At 34.7% G+C, this 14,649-nt stretch overlaps 1 protein-coding gene across 1 annotated transcript in view; it reads left to right on the top strand.

Moving 5' to 3' along the window:
• Naa15-16 (N-alpha-acetyltransferase 15/16) overlaps window positions 1–4,743 on the top strand; it is a 386,157-nt gene extending 381,414 nt beyond the window's left edge. Inside the window, exon 23 of the transcript XR_016546872.1 lies at window positions 4,703–4,743. The gene's annotated coding sequence lies outside the window, so the exon portion shown is untranslated. The remainder of the gene's footprint in view (window positions 1–4,702) is intronic.
• The last annotated feature ends 9,906 nt before the right edge of the window (window positions 4,744–14,649 follow it).

Here is a 14,649-nt window from a genome sequence, read left to right as displayed (position 1 = left end):
ATGAAATTTTTTGCAAATAAATACAAGTTTTCAGTAATGTCATGCATTTATCTGAAACTTGAAAAAAAGTAGAGAGCTATTTTTTTTCAATTTCTTAAGTCTGTTGTGTGGCCCATGGGACATACAGCAGACTTTGGATGCAAATTACGCCTCTAAGGAAATAGAAGCAGAAGCTCAATACCATATGGAATTTTTTTACCAACACCCCAAGATGGAGATACTCTGCATTGATTAATCATATTAAGAATTTTAAAATCTTTTAATATTTTGTTCTTAAATGCTGGGATTTCTTCAGGCCATTGGTAAAAATTTACTATCACAGCAACTTAGTTATTATTGCCTGCTGGCAAAGTGCTGCCAACTTTCAAACCAAAAAAAGCTCATATAAAAGGAATTGGTTACTACCAACAGCCCAATAAGGATACCTTTCATCTTTTGTTGTTATGTGAGGAGGGTAACCCCTTGAGCCATTGGTCAAAAGTTGCTGTGCAGCACATGATTAGAGCTCATTGTGCAAATTTGAACATGTATCAGGAGATTGAACTCTGATGGTAGATAATTCAGATCGTTTCATCAATTTACATGTTATTGAATGCATTAAAGCCTTCAGAAAATAAAATGAAACCTCATTTACCAAATAATCATGCCAACAAATAAAATTCAATGAAAAACTGATTGTTTGTCAGCCAGCTATGATTTGATGGAGAAATGAACATAAGAATGAAAGCAGCTCTCTCTTGTGAGCATGTAGTTGGAAAGGCAATTGCCAAAGTCACATCTTTTGTTGTTATGCTTTTTTTACTAATTGAAGTAAACTCTTTAAAATCCAGAACCCTTGGGGATTGAGGGCTGCTGGTTATTAAAATTTTTCAAATTTTAGAGAGATATACCTAGTGGTTGAGCAATTTTAGAGGAGCTCATTTTAATAAATGCTAAGCACACAATTGAACTTAATTACACCTGTAAACACTTATAATGACCATCTTGTCCTTTCATCTTAGGAGTTTAACAGAATTTAAACTCCTAAGATAATACAAAGGTCTTAATTTTTACAACAGAAAAAACTTGCCTATCACAACTTGAAACACTCTGATTTCGTATCACATAACAGCTCGTAACAAACAACTTCTTCACAACTTTTTCTGTGTTGCCACTAGAGGCTACCTGCTATCTAATGAGAGACCAGTTATCCCAAACCAGCTTTCATAACAGTCTCATATTATTTTAAAGAAATGGGCAGGTAATCTTTTGGTGAGACATTCTGTTTGAAAGTAGTGCAATACCAGAGCAACTTGTTGCAAAGTCAAGTTTGTTCTGCTGTGAGAATTATGACCATTACATTATCTATGCATTTTAAATCCTGCTGGCTGCAAAAACAGATTAAAGGACAAGACTTACTTAGAAAGTTTCTAATAGGAAATAAAATTATTTTATAATGTACTCCAAGGAATTTATGTTCAAGGAACTAATGTACTTCAAGGAATTTATAGTCTCACCATAATGTATGTTATATTATGACTCAAAATATCTGATTACTGGTAGGTCTTATAGGAATTTACTTTTAATGAGGATAAAGAATCACAGCTGTTTCATATATGGGAAGGTACCCATATCTACATGTTAAACTTTAATTAATTTATCTGTTTCAAGGATTTAAACTTCATTTTTAAACTTCTTGATATCTTTATTTAACCCATCAAGGTAGTACTTAAACCATATCTAGTAATTAAGCATTTTATTTTCTTATCTAAAATCTGTTAAATTAGTGGGAAAACATAGGCACTCAAAAAGTGTAATGTACTGCCTGTGATCAGTTACCATTAGGACCACATGCCTGGAAAATGAGATAATGAGATACAAGTATAATTTTGAAAAATCTCAGTGCTTATAAGTAGATTTTTGCATTACTGTACAGTGTCTGTACCACATCAGCACAGTTGCCATATTTTTCTGGTCTTACACTTGCACGTATACTAGTACTTGTTGCATTCTGATGAAAAATGGCCATATTTTCAACAGTAGAACTTTCTGTGATTGCTTTGCTTCTGAATGAAGGCAATCACAGTAACAAGAAGCAGTGCATTTGAGTTAATTTGTAAATTTATAACAGAAGAATATAATAAAAACCAGGAAATATTAATTTCATAGTACTGGCTACGTATATTACATAATTTTATTTAAAAAAATACAACAGTACTTACATCTTCAGTAATTCTACTTATAATGCCATATCAACATCCTTCTCCATGAAGGATGTTGATGTGCAAATTCTTTTGGAGAGGTTTGAGTTTGAATCCCATACAAGAAGAGAGGAATTCTTAAGAGTCTCTTCAATCAAGGCTGTAGTTAGTCAATCTGAGGAGGGAGTAGGGTTTTACCATGAGTCATTCTGGGTTTTTCATCCTGCACAACGTGCAAATTGTCTTGTTTGTTTGTTTGTTATTTGGTTTTTAGGAGCATTAGCAACTAAGGCCATATTGCTCCGGAATATGCAGTGGTCATTCCCTGACCTTTCCACATCCTCCGTATTTGGGTCACGGGCTCGAATCCCGGTCTAATCAAGAAGCGTGTGCTACACACTGCTGCTCCTTCCCACCTGGCTACGGAGGCGCCTGCAAATTGTCTTGTGAACTTGCAGATGTATATACATAATACAATGCATACTGCAATATTATGGCCTCGGATGCTAATGCACTTTATAAATAATAACAACAGTAACATCAATATCTACCCAAAAATACCTTAAAAAATACACCAGCACAAGGAGGTAACATAATGCAGCAAGCATTCTGTGTTAGAAAAACATTCAGAGCTTTTTTCAGCTCAGATGCATGGTTAGTCTAGTGATAAGATAATAAAATGTAGATAAGCATATTTATATACTCGGTTTGCTTATATATATTTTTTTATTTGATGTTATACAAATGGGGAATTTATTTTTCTTTGTTAGCAAATAGCTGAAAAGTAAAGTACAGACATTGTCTCAGTTGCCGCTATGTTGGATATGTGTAAATGCATGCATTGAAAATAGACTAATGATATTAAAATCATGGCACCAACACATGCAACATTAAGGTCATACAGGCACGGTACAGTATGTGTAAATTTACCCTTACAGTAAAATAATAGGCAACAAAAATTTAAATTCTTCATATTTAATTCTGGGCAAGATAGCCTAAGTGAGTTTAAGTCTGTGAAAGGCCAAGTGATAGAAGTGATGGAGACAAAGACTAAATTGAATGACTCATCATCAGAAAATTGGATTATAGACATCTGAACTTGTATGTGAATCAGCAACTTTTCTGATTTCTTAGGCGACAACTTTCAGCAGATTGCTGCCTCTATTATTCCTTCTACTGTCTTCCTCGTAATTTCCTTGACCATTAGCAATAGAAATTTCTGCACAGATGACTGCAGAGTGAGTTTTTTCTTCTCGATATGTAGAAAGTTATGGCATTCTTTATTGCTTGAGAGCTCCAATCTCCATTTGGATCTAATTTGTGGATCATTTACTTTAACATGCCACAACTAACATTCATTGGGGGGGGGGGGGTAATACCACTTGAGATCTAATGCATTGTTTCAGAATATTTGCAATATATATCCAAGAATTATGGAAGACATAAGTTACTTCTAGTGCATATGATGAAATAGCAGCATACATACAGAGATGGAGAAATATCAAGTGAAGCACAGCAGTGTATCTGTGACTGTGAGTGTACTACCAACATAAATCTTCCTTCACATATAAGTGTACAGTTTGAATACAACTTGGGGGGGGGGGGATGTTTAAGCAAATTACAAGTGAATATTGCAATTTTTTTCAACAACATTAAGCTGATTAAGCAATGTAAATATCATAATAGTCCCTAACTTTCCAATTACATTAAAATGATACATTAACTGATATAACTTAATGATAATTGTTATTAATAAAATATATATATATATATAAATAATAGACATTTCTTCTGGTATTCTAATAAATATTAAAACAAAGATAAATCTTTGTTTATTAAAGATAAATTTATTCCTGTGGAATAAATCTTTGTTTTTAGCTCGACTTAGTTTGTTTAAAGGCATCATAAATATTAAGAAAAATTAAAGATGTAGCCTAGAAAGAATGAAACCCTACCCATAACAGAAAAATATATATATTTAATATTTAAAAATAATAATAAAATCGTTGATCCTGGTAGACTCTTCAAAAACAAATCCTGAAGGTAGATTTCTACCCCATGTAAAAATTTGTGTAATGTTTAATGAACAGACTTCAAGGTACATTCCACCGTGTAGTTGATTGTTTGCAGCTTTCAGCCTCATTGCCTTCCACAGCGATAGGGCCACTTGCAGGAGAGAGAGAGAGAGAGAGAGAGAGAGAGAAGGGCATAACCACAGAGGTTTCAGAAAATGTTAAACAGCGTACTACTCATTTTATTTGAGAGTTATTGTTTCAGAAAAATGGTTAAAAGAGTGGGAAAGTTAGACTATAGTCACCAAAAAAAGTGATTTTTTAAAGGTATTCCATTTTGCAACAATACGTATTAGTGTTATCAGCTTATGAATTGAAAATCAACATGTAGGTTATGTTTCTTAAAAATATATATATAAAACCTATAGCCATTGTGGGTTATAATATTTTAATATGTACAGAAAAAAATATTGTATTGACTAAGAAAATTAAAACTTTTGAATATTTCAGTGCGAAATTGAAAACAAGTACAGAGAAGAGCATTGACATTGGTAAGCAGAACAAAGGGGTGCTCATACTTACTAACTAAGTAAGTAAGTAAATAAGCTTTTAGTTACTACCCTCGACTAACTAACTCAGCCACTTTATGAAAGGGTTTCTGTCTTCTCCCACTGAACGATCCTTTTATCCATTGTAGCAACTTGCCCTTAATGCCCTACTGCTCCAATTTATACAGTGGTCTTCCATATGCCACAGTATCAAAAGCTTTCCTAAAATCCAAGTATACGATATCAAAATAATTTCTTGCATCCAGTTCCTTTGTGACCACATCATAGTATCCAATCAAATTGGTGAGACAAGACTTTCCCTATACAAACCCATGCTGTGTCTAAACTATAACTGCTGCAGTCCTGTCCAGATGATCCTGCATCACTTCCTTAACCAGTGACTCCATTATTTTTCCTGAAACAGAAGTTAGACTAACAGGTCTGTAATTACTCGTGAGCCCTTTGATCCCCCCCCCATCTTTGTGAATTGGGGACACATTTGCACATCTCCAGTCCATGGGGGGCCTCCCCCTTGAGTCCAAGGAAGCTTTCATAATTATGGCTAAGGGTTTGCTTCCTTTAATATAACTGGATAGATCCCATCCACCCTAGATGCCTTCTTTATGTTAACTTCAACAATTTCTTCTCCACTTTACTCTCTGTTATTACAAAATCATTTAGCTCCTTGCCAGAGTTTGATAAGCTTCTGGCATCCACTTCCCTACAGATCTCCTCATGTGTAAATGTAGATACAAACTACTCATTCAGTTTGCCAGCTACCTCAACAGGTTCATCAACAATCAAACCGTCGATGTCAAATAGATCAATCTGATTCATCCCCTTCCTTTTAGAGTTTATATAAGTAAAGAAGTCTTTACTGTTTTTCTTTGCATTGTTTGCCAAAGATTTCTCGTAATGTGCCTTTGCTTGCCTAATGTCCTTTGTGATTTGATTACAGATTATCTTATATCTACCATAAACATCTGTGTCTCCTGATAATTTTTGTGCGTCCCATGCATTTTTCTCTCTACCATGATTCTCATTAGGTCATCTGACATCCATTTAGGCCTAAACCTTGAACAGTATTTCTTAGTTAGTATGAAAGGCCTAGTAGCTTCCAAGATTAATTCCTTGAATGCCCATTTAGAATTTGCCATTGGTAACATCATCAGTTGGTCCCACTGTATAAAACTTAAAAGATCTCTGAGACCACTGTAGTCACCTTTACGAAAGAAAAAACCCTTCTCTTTACCCCTGATAGTAGTAACATCTTTAAGCCAATCCCACATCAGTGCACTGTGATCAATGTTCCCTCTAATTTTTCTTATAGCTGCGCACTGCAGAAATGCACCTGAGTAAAAAATTTTCAGTCAAGATTAAATATGTGCAATATTTTTACAAATTGTTTTAATTATAAGTTGGGACATACATAATAATAAAAAAAATGTAACAATAAATTTACACTTTACAGTTATTCATTTTTCTTGGAATTTTTCTCTTCTGTTCTTTATAGAAGTCCATACTTTGTAGACATCATCTACATTTATTGTTGCACCATTAGCTAAATACAATTTGATCGTCATAAGGTCACTTAAATGACCTTCATGTATTCTATTTCGATTTTTTGTTTTAATTGAATTCATAGTGCTAAATCCTCGCTTGCAGTCTGTAGTTTATGCTTTAAATGTTCCCATAATATCATAGAGAATGGATATGTTACAAAACTCTAAATTTGTAAGCACGAAATTTAAAATGTCACTGAAAGTTTTAAATGTTCCAGTTTTAGTTTTTTTGGCAATTATAAATTTTAATTCCGAATATTCTTCTGATATTTTTAACATCACTTTCGTTATTTGTAATAAATTGTGAATATTTTTTTGCAAAGCATATCACATTAAGTTTCCCAAAGTCAAAATTATTGCTTTCATTTGTGATAGAATTAATATCAAATACTTTCCAATCGTTTAATTCATCATCAAGAAATCTGTTATCTAAGTGATCGCGTACACGTTTGATAAAGAAAATTATAGCTGCAGTGTCAACAACACTTTGAATTTTTGATAACACTGCTTTCACATTTTCACTCTATAAAATATTTTTTCCAAGGTATTGGCTTCTTAAATTGTTTAGTTTAGCTTTAACGTATTGATGTGCATCAATAATGTTTAAACAACTTTTTTGTAGATATTTGCAAAGTGATGCAAGCTCACCTAATACAGCATTGAGCATAATTAATGCCACATGATATTGTGAATTTGTCAAATTTTGTAAAAGTATTTACTAATAGGATCGTTATTGCAAATATTCGATTAATATTTCATAATTTTTTTACTAAAGCATCAACTGCAAAATGTCTGGATAACCATCTGACTTCATTTAATGGTCTAAAAGATACAACATCGTGTTCTATAAACTGGGCTAGTTCATTGTGTATACAGCTGTAAGCAACATCTCTATATCTTGCATAATGGATACATTTTTCCATTATGCAATCGTCATATTACGCAGAATATGACGATTGTAAATAGAAAGTGTTTGTATATTTGTATATATGTAATAAAAAAAAGATAACTGTAGTATCTGCCTAGGAGTGTCTTCTCTGCCCATCTTTCTAGCTTCGTTTGTACCTCCTGGTTGGGGGAGGGGACTCCTCGCTTAGGTTGAGTGGGTATACGGCTTATCTATCTTCCTTATGAAGCAATCCTTCAGGTTAACTATCGCTTGCTTCTGTTGCTCAATGAGGTCATTCAGGCTCCTTTCTCCTTCTTTCCAGGCAATTGTCATTCTCCCCACGGCAGATTTCATGTGGTGTTGGCTGCTCTTAGTCATCATTGTCCTTGTCTTTCGCACGATAGCTCGGTGTTAGTCCAATCCATGACCCCGAATGTGTACGTTAGTACTGGAGCTGCATAGGTGTTTATGGCTTTAACTGTGTTCCCTCCATTCAGCTTTGCTTTCAGCAGGCTTCTGAGTCTCTGATGGTATTTTTCGGTAAGGCAGGCCTTAATTTCCTAGTGCTGTAACTGTTGAGCCTGTATCATTGCCAAGTATTTGTAGGCCTCTCCCTCTGCCATGGCTTCGATCTCTTTACTAGTCTAGGAGTGTCCTAAATCTTAAATCTAAATCTTCTTGGTGTGCAATACAATTTTGTTCAGATAGATGTAATATTTCCTTTTTTGAGAATTGCTGCTACTCCATTTTTCCTCCCAAGCATAACACTTGCTCCATCTTTTTTTTTTTTTTTTTTTTTTTATGAAAACCCCAAACACAAAAAGTATTAGAACCTATAGTACTTAGTGCCGTGCTTGGGTTGGAGGTTGAGAAGATGAAAGAAGTGCTCCATCTGATATAAACATTACCATCTTTTGAATATCAAGATTATATTTGTCTTAAAAAATTTTTATTTTTGGTAAAATGGACATACTGTCACACAGTTTGTAAGTTTCAAAATACCTCCAAATACTGTTTTGTAATATGTTTCATTTTTCATTAGAAATTTTTAGACCGGGGTTCGAGCCCGTCACCACCAAATACGGAGGATGCGGAAAGGTCATGGAATGACCACCGCATATTCCCGGAGCAATATGGCCTTAGTTGCTAATGCTCCTAAAAACCAAATAACAACAACAACATCACTCGAAATTTAAAATACAAAATTAATACTTTTTGTACTGAAATATCAGTACTTTAGTCTACAATTAACGTGTGGAATGTAAATTCTCTTATTTCGTTCAGGATATTTTTTATGAGAACAGAATGTATACATTCAACAAATTCAAACAAATAATTTTTGCTTCTCGAATTTTTAGGTATAGCTATAAATTTTTCCATGTGTTCATGAATGTCTTGTACAGAGTTCATTGATGCATTAATTTTTATGGCTAATATCACATCATTAATTAAAACCTTAACCATATCAAAATTTGATATCAGTCGTTCACTTCTTTCCTTTTTTATGTTACCTACTTCTACAGTTTCCATCAAAATACTTAAAATTACACCTTTTTTTCAGATTATGTAACTTGGTAACTGCGTCTATATGTATCTTCTGACTTAGATGCTGTTTTAAATAATCGTTTCCATTCTTCCTATTTTCTTCCTGTACTAAATTCTCCTGTGACTTTTGCTTCTGCACAAAAAGTACACAAGATTTACAAAATACATTCTCTGTATTTTGTAAATGAAGTTATAAAATATTAGGAAAAATCACAAATTTTTAAAGCATTATTAAAATAGTTTATAAAAAAATTTTAAAAAAGTTTAATTTTTCATATTTTACCTTCTTTAATAAAATATTAAGTAACACTAAACATTTTTGGTTGTACATAAAAAAAAAATTTGGATCAGTAGATCTGCCTACATTCCAGCCACGTATTTTTACGTATTAATTAGTAAAAATTAATATGCAAAAAACTCTACTTTGAAAATTTTCATAATCACAATACATTCCTTATGCACTCCACCCTATTATATGCTGACCTTCCCTATTATATGGTATTTATATTATTTTTATAACAATAAATTCACCTTAAAAACATACAATATAAACTACAGTCCTTTATATATTCGTAATGTAATAATTTTTTTCATATAAATAAAAACCAACACAATTTTGTAGTATGTATTTGTAAATAAAAGATGTGGGAACATGTCATGCAATAGTGAATCTTATGGCATGAGCTGTCCTCCTTCCTATATCCATTCTTCCATTAATACTCCTGTCACCATCTAGTATGTCAGCTGTGTGCGGGAAGTGAAAGCACCTGTGCAACTTCATAGAAATCAGTGCATGGCCATGCACACGAGCAGCTTAGAGAGAACCGTGACTGTGATCACTGCCACCTAGTGGTTCCTTTACCTGCAGATTCTTAATGTAGGGAGAATCACTGCTGATGATCAGATCAAGAGTATTACTCCCTCTGGTTGCCTCTCGAACATGCTGTAAAAAACAATCATCCAATAAATCCATAAAAGTGTTGCTAATATGTGAGTGACCAACCCAAAAGTTTGTCTATATCTGGGAAGTTAAAATCCCCATTATAAGACAATCTGATTTACTGGCCCACTCTATTTCCCTGTATGGTTGTTCACTGTACTCATCAAGAGCCATTAGGCCTATAACACACTCAACTTGGTTTTCCCAGTGTTTATATCACACCAAACTGACAATGCTGTACTTCCTTAGATTTTATGTGTTTCTTAACTAACAGCATTGCCCTTTCTATCCTTTCTGTATACATTGTACTCCCCAAATTCCAATTATGCATTCCTTATCTCTGTGTGACACCATGTCTCTGATATCCCAACGACATCAGCCTTTGATGTCTTCATCAGCACCTCAAATTCATCAAATTTATTTCTATACTCCTAGCACTGGTGTACATGAACTTGTTCTTGCTCTTAGTTACTCTAACACAACCCATGTATTTACTTGTTCCATAATGACTCCCAGCAACCCTTGAAATGCCGGTGCCTCCGTAGCCAGGTGGGCAGGAGCAGCAGTGCGTAGCACACACTTCTTGATTATACCGGGGTTCAAGCCCATGACCACCGCATATCCCCGGAGCAATATGGCCTTAATTGCTAATGCTCCTAAAAAAAAAAAATAAATAACAAATAACCTTGAAATGCCCAGTAGCTCACTTTCCAGGCTGCTGCTCATTCCAATAGAAGCAGTGCAAGAATCACTTTCACTTCTACCTGTCACTGCTGTCATTACAGACCTAAGTTGCTGAAGTGCCTAAAACCATACAACCAGCCAGCCAACCAACCAACCAACCTTCTAGCAATATAGTGTATTTGGATTCACTGTTTTCATATAACTAAATTGCCCTCACGTGTAGCACAGTTTGTAGAATTAGAGTCCTCTCCACACTCAGTGGAAAAGTCCTGAGTTTGAATTCCGTCGATGATGGAAGGAATTTGTACAGGCCTTTTTCAGAATGTGGCAGAGTTAGTTGATAATTGCTGATAACCTAACTCCCTTTTCCCCTGTGATGAGGCTGTTAATATTTGTTGGGTCCCTCATACTGTAATCACCATGAATATCGAGAGCTTAATTAAGCTCTCTAAAGAAGTAATTACTTCTCTAGACTGAAAGAAGTAAAGAATTATTTATTTGTAAATTATTTGATTTCTTTCCATTAAAGAATAAGTATTTGAATTTCAGTCCAGTGATCATAAATTATTTTCAGAGTTAATCATTATTGTTATTAAAATCTGTTTATTCGTATGAATCGTAACGAGGGAATACATTCTGTAGTAGGTTAAGGTAGACCAAGCATAATTAATGCCAAATTGAGATGGAACTCTCTAAGTTTTTTAATTGATTGTAGTGGAATCGAAAAGAAAGGATTATTTAGTAGCATGTGCATTCAGTGAAAAGGCAATCTTATAACAATCACAGTGTTGTGTATATTGTGTTATGTCACATTTGAAATTATTAAATGCTGAGAATTGATAGCAGTTGCAAATAATGGGTAGTGGATAGCATCAAGTGAATGCATACAATACAAGTTGAATCAGACATCAGGTAGAAATTCAAGGCCGGTTACACTGGCTTTATGCCAGGGGCAGATCCCACCTTCATGCATAGAAGAGTAACTGTCATACAGTTCCAAGAAACGTTGAAATATGCAACCTAGAAACTAGTTATTCTTTAAAGAACAGTAGAATACAGTGAGTGGCTCAGCAGGTGACAAGAGATATGCAAGGATGAAACAAGTTGAAGGCAGACAACTTTCCTCACAATTGTGTTTGGTGAAGCAGCATTTCACAAAAGGAAAAGTAAAGTTATCAACTGGAACGGTTGGTAAGTTTACCTTTTGTGTTTTTGGTGCATTTTCCAAACAACTGGAGACTGGCAAGAACTGTTGCAGGTAGAGGATAAAGTGGCTATGTCCCCCTTATGACCAAAGTAATGTGGATTTTTTTAGTGCTAAATGATTATTTCCCATAACACTGCTTTACCCCTTTAACTGTTTCAGAAAATCATCAAGCCTGCAACTACAAAAAAAAAAAAAAAAAAAAAAAAACTATTTATTAGGGTTACCCGGAAAGTTATTTCATCTACACATGTAAATTGTGTGTGTTCTCTGGTTGTCTGCCTGCTTTGCTTGACAAAAAACCCCCGGGTTCCAAGAAAAATCCTTGCTATCTACTTCTGAGACTGACTAACTTAGTGAAAAAAGCCCATAAAAGTTTCTCACGTCATCTACGGGATTTAAAAGTGGGCCGTTTCCACCCAGCGTGGGGAGGACAATGCTACCACGCAGACCAAGCCAATGACTAGTGAAATTCAACTCAGATTATTGTTGGTAGAAAATTGTTGTAGTTTTTCAACCTGCCGTTTTTATTTTGTACCTCGCTTTTAAATAAGACACTACAAATTCCTTTATAGATTACAATGTTTTTGAACACATCTCATCATAACATACATTTTATTATTATTAGCCATATGGTGAATGGAAGCCTGAGGCTTATGCTGCACCAGCAAAAAAAAAAAATATTTGAGTACCCTGAGAGAAAGAGAGAGAGAAGTAGGAGGGAATTACCAAAAAAGAGAAGAATGATGATATCCAGCTCAGGATCCTGGGTGTGCCAAGCCCATACTCATCAGATATGAGACCCTGGGAAGCGTAAAACTGCTCTTGAGCTGATATTGCATATCAGTGAAATCCTAGCTTGTTACACCTGTGCTTAAAGGTATTATACAGATGACAGACGCAACTATGGTATGCCGATATAGCTGGGTCGCAAGCGACCATTTGTCGTATTCAGCGAAATGGAGTTAAAAGACTTAGAACAGTTAAATTTATAATTTATTTTAAAAATATGACATTTGTTGTTATGCATACCGCTTATTAAAAAAGCCTCTTTTCAAAAATACATCTCATAGATTATAATTTAATTAATATAATTAATTCAAAAAATATATATAAATTATACTTCATTTATTTTAATGAAAAGAAAGGCGCATTTCTGATATCTGGCTGTAGGTGTCAAATCATCCAGTTACTCTTCTGACTGTGCTATCCCGGCTGAAATTTAAAAAATCTGTTTCCATATATAGTAATTATATCTCTGCCACATTTCTCTCTGTATTCTAGCGGAAATGCTACAGTTTAATGTTTCAAGGTGATCAAGAACAACAAGGTTAAAAGGAATGGGATTGTATTGGAATACAAATGGACATATTGCCATATGCAGTGGCTGTCCCAGACAGAGGCTAAGGCAGTGGTTTTCAACCGGGGTTCCGCATAATTTTGGTTTAAGTTACTTAAAAACATTTTTTTTTTAATTTATATATTTATTTCATTATAAAAAGGTGTACAGTATCTTTTTAATTTTGTGGTGATCTACAATTGATGTTTATGTAATTCCTCTATATAGAGAATAAAATTATTATATATATATAATTATATATATATATATACACACAACACACATACACACAAAAAATTGGATCTAACAGGTAGAAAATTGAGTAGGGGTGCTGTTATTAAAAACAGATTGAAAACCACTGGGCTAAGGAGTCATAGACTTCCTCCCCCCCCCCTCGTCAAAATAATGCTGATTTTTTTACTGCTACATGATGATTAAGTCTGAATAATTCCCTGGAACATTTTTTTATTTTTTAATCTTGGAACAGTGTTATATTATTATTTACAACACTGTTTTATTTCCCCCTTTAGAAAATCCAGGATCGCTACTGACAGTTCGAATATGTACTGTCATGTTGCAAACAACATTAAGTGACATTACTGAATTATTAAAAATAAGATATTTCATTTAAAAGCTTTGCTGTTCGTAAAATTTTTCATTTTGATTCTGGTTAAAAGTAAACCCGCCTCTTTTTAACCCGAAAATATTGGGTTTTTTTCCAATTCCACACTATATTTTACAAATCTGTCACTAGATGGTGCTAACGTGCTAGCATAAAGTTACAGGTTTTCTCCGCATGTTAAGTACTGTACTGTACAGTATTTTGGACTGTGTGGAGGAGAGATTATTATTATTCATATGGTGCAAGGAAGCCTGAGACATGCTACACCAGCCAAAAAAAAAAAAAATAATCTGTCTTACCCTGAGAGACAGAGAGAGAAGGGAATCTGCTCAGGACCCTGGGTGTGCCAAGCCCATACACACCAGATGTGAGCCCCTGGGGCTATTATTATTTTTTATTATTGTTAGCCATATAGTGCAAGGAAGCTTGAGGCTTATGCTGCGCACCAGCCAAAAGAAATTTCCGAGTAACCCTGAGAGAGAGGAATCACCAAGAAAGAGAAGAATGATGATATCCAGCTCAGGACTCTGGGTGTGCCAAGCCCATGCTCACCAGATGCGAGTCTCTGGGATTTGTATATGTTTGAACAATGGCTTAAAAGTGCCACAATAACGCTAAATAAATAAATAATTGTATCTGTTACTGGTGTAAATTATTCAATATTATATAATATAGTATTCGTAAGTCAACAGAACGAAATGACACCGAGCTTTTTTCGTTGTCAGATTAGCACACGCATGCGCACAATTGTATCCTAGACGTCCCAGCTGTCGATAAATGATTAGATTATTCCAAAAGAATACAAACTCGTGAACGTCGTGGCGAGATCCAATATTCCTTACATTTCGAGGGTACAGTTCTAAAACGGTGTTCGCAGGCCAGCCGCTAGTTAGTACACCGGACCGAACCTATTGGTAACTCTCTACGAGGCTTCTGGATCAGCTAGTGTATAATCTTGTTACCTCTACTCTGCCAGATAGTGACTGGAGGGAGTCCGAGTAGTGTGTATGCGGGGAGCATTGTCGAGGCCACGTTATGTCAAGGATCTGGGTATATTCTTACCACGTGTACACCATATCCAAAAATTTCATTACTTCATACAGCATGTCCCACCCACTTTTTCT

Source organism: Mastigoproctus giganteus, chromosome 1 (assembly GCF_048544385.1).
Source record: "Mastigoproctus giganteus isolate SK-2022 chromosome 1, ASM4854438v1, whole genome shotgun sequence".
In the NCBI taxonomy this organism is placed as follows: domain Eukaryota; kingdom Metazoa; phylum Arthropoda; class Arachnida; order Uropygi; family Thelyphonidae; genus Mastigoproctus; species Mastigoproctus giganteus.
Note: the sequence above shows the minus strand (reverse complement) of the source record. Positions and strands in the feature narration are given on the sequence as shown.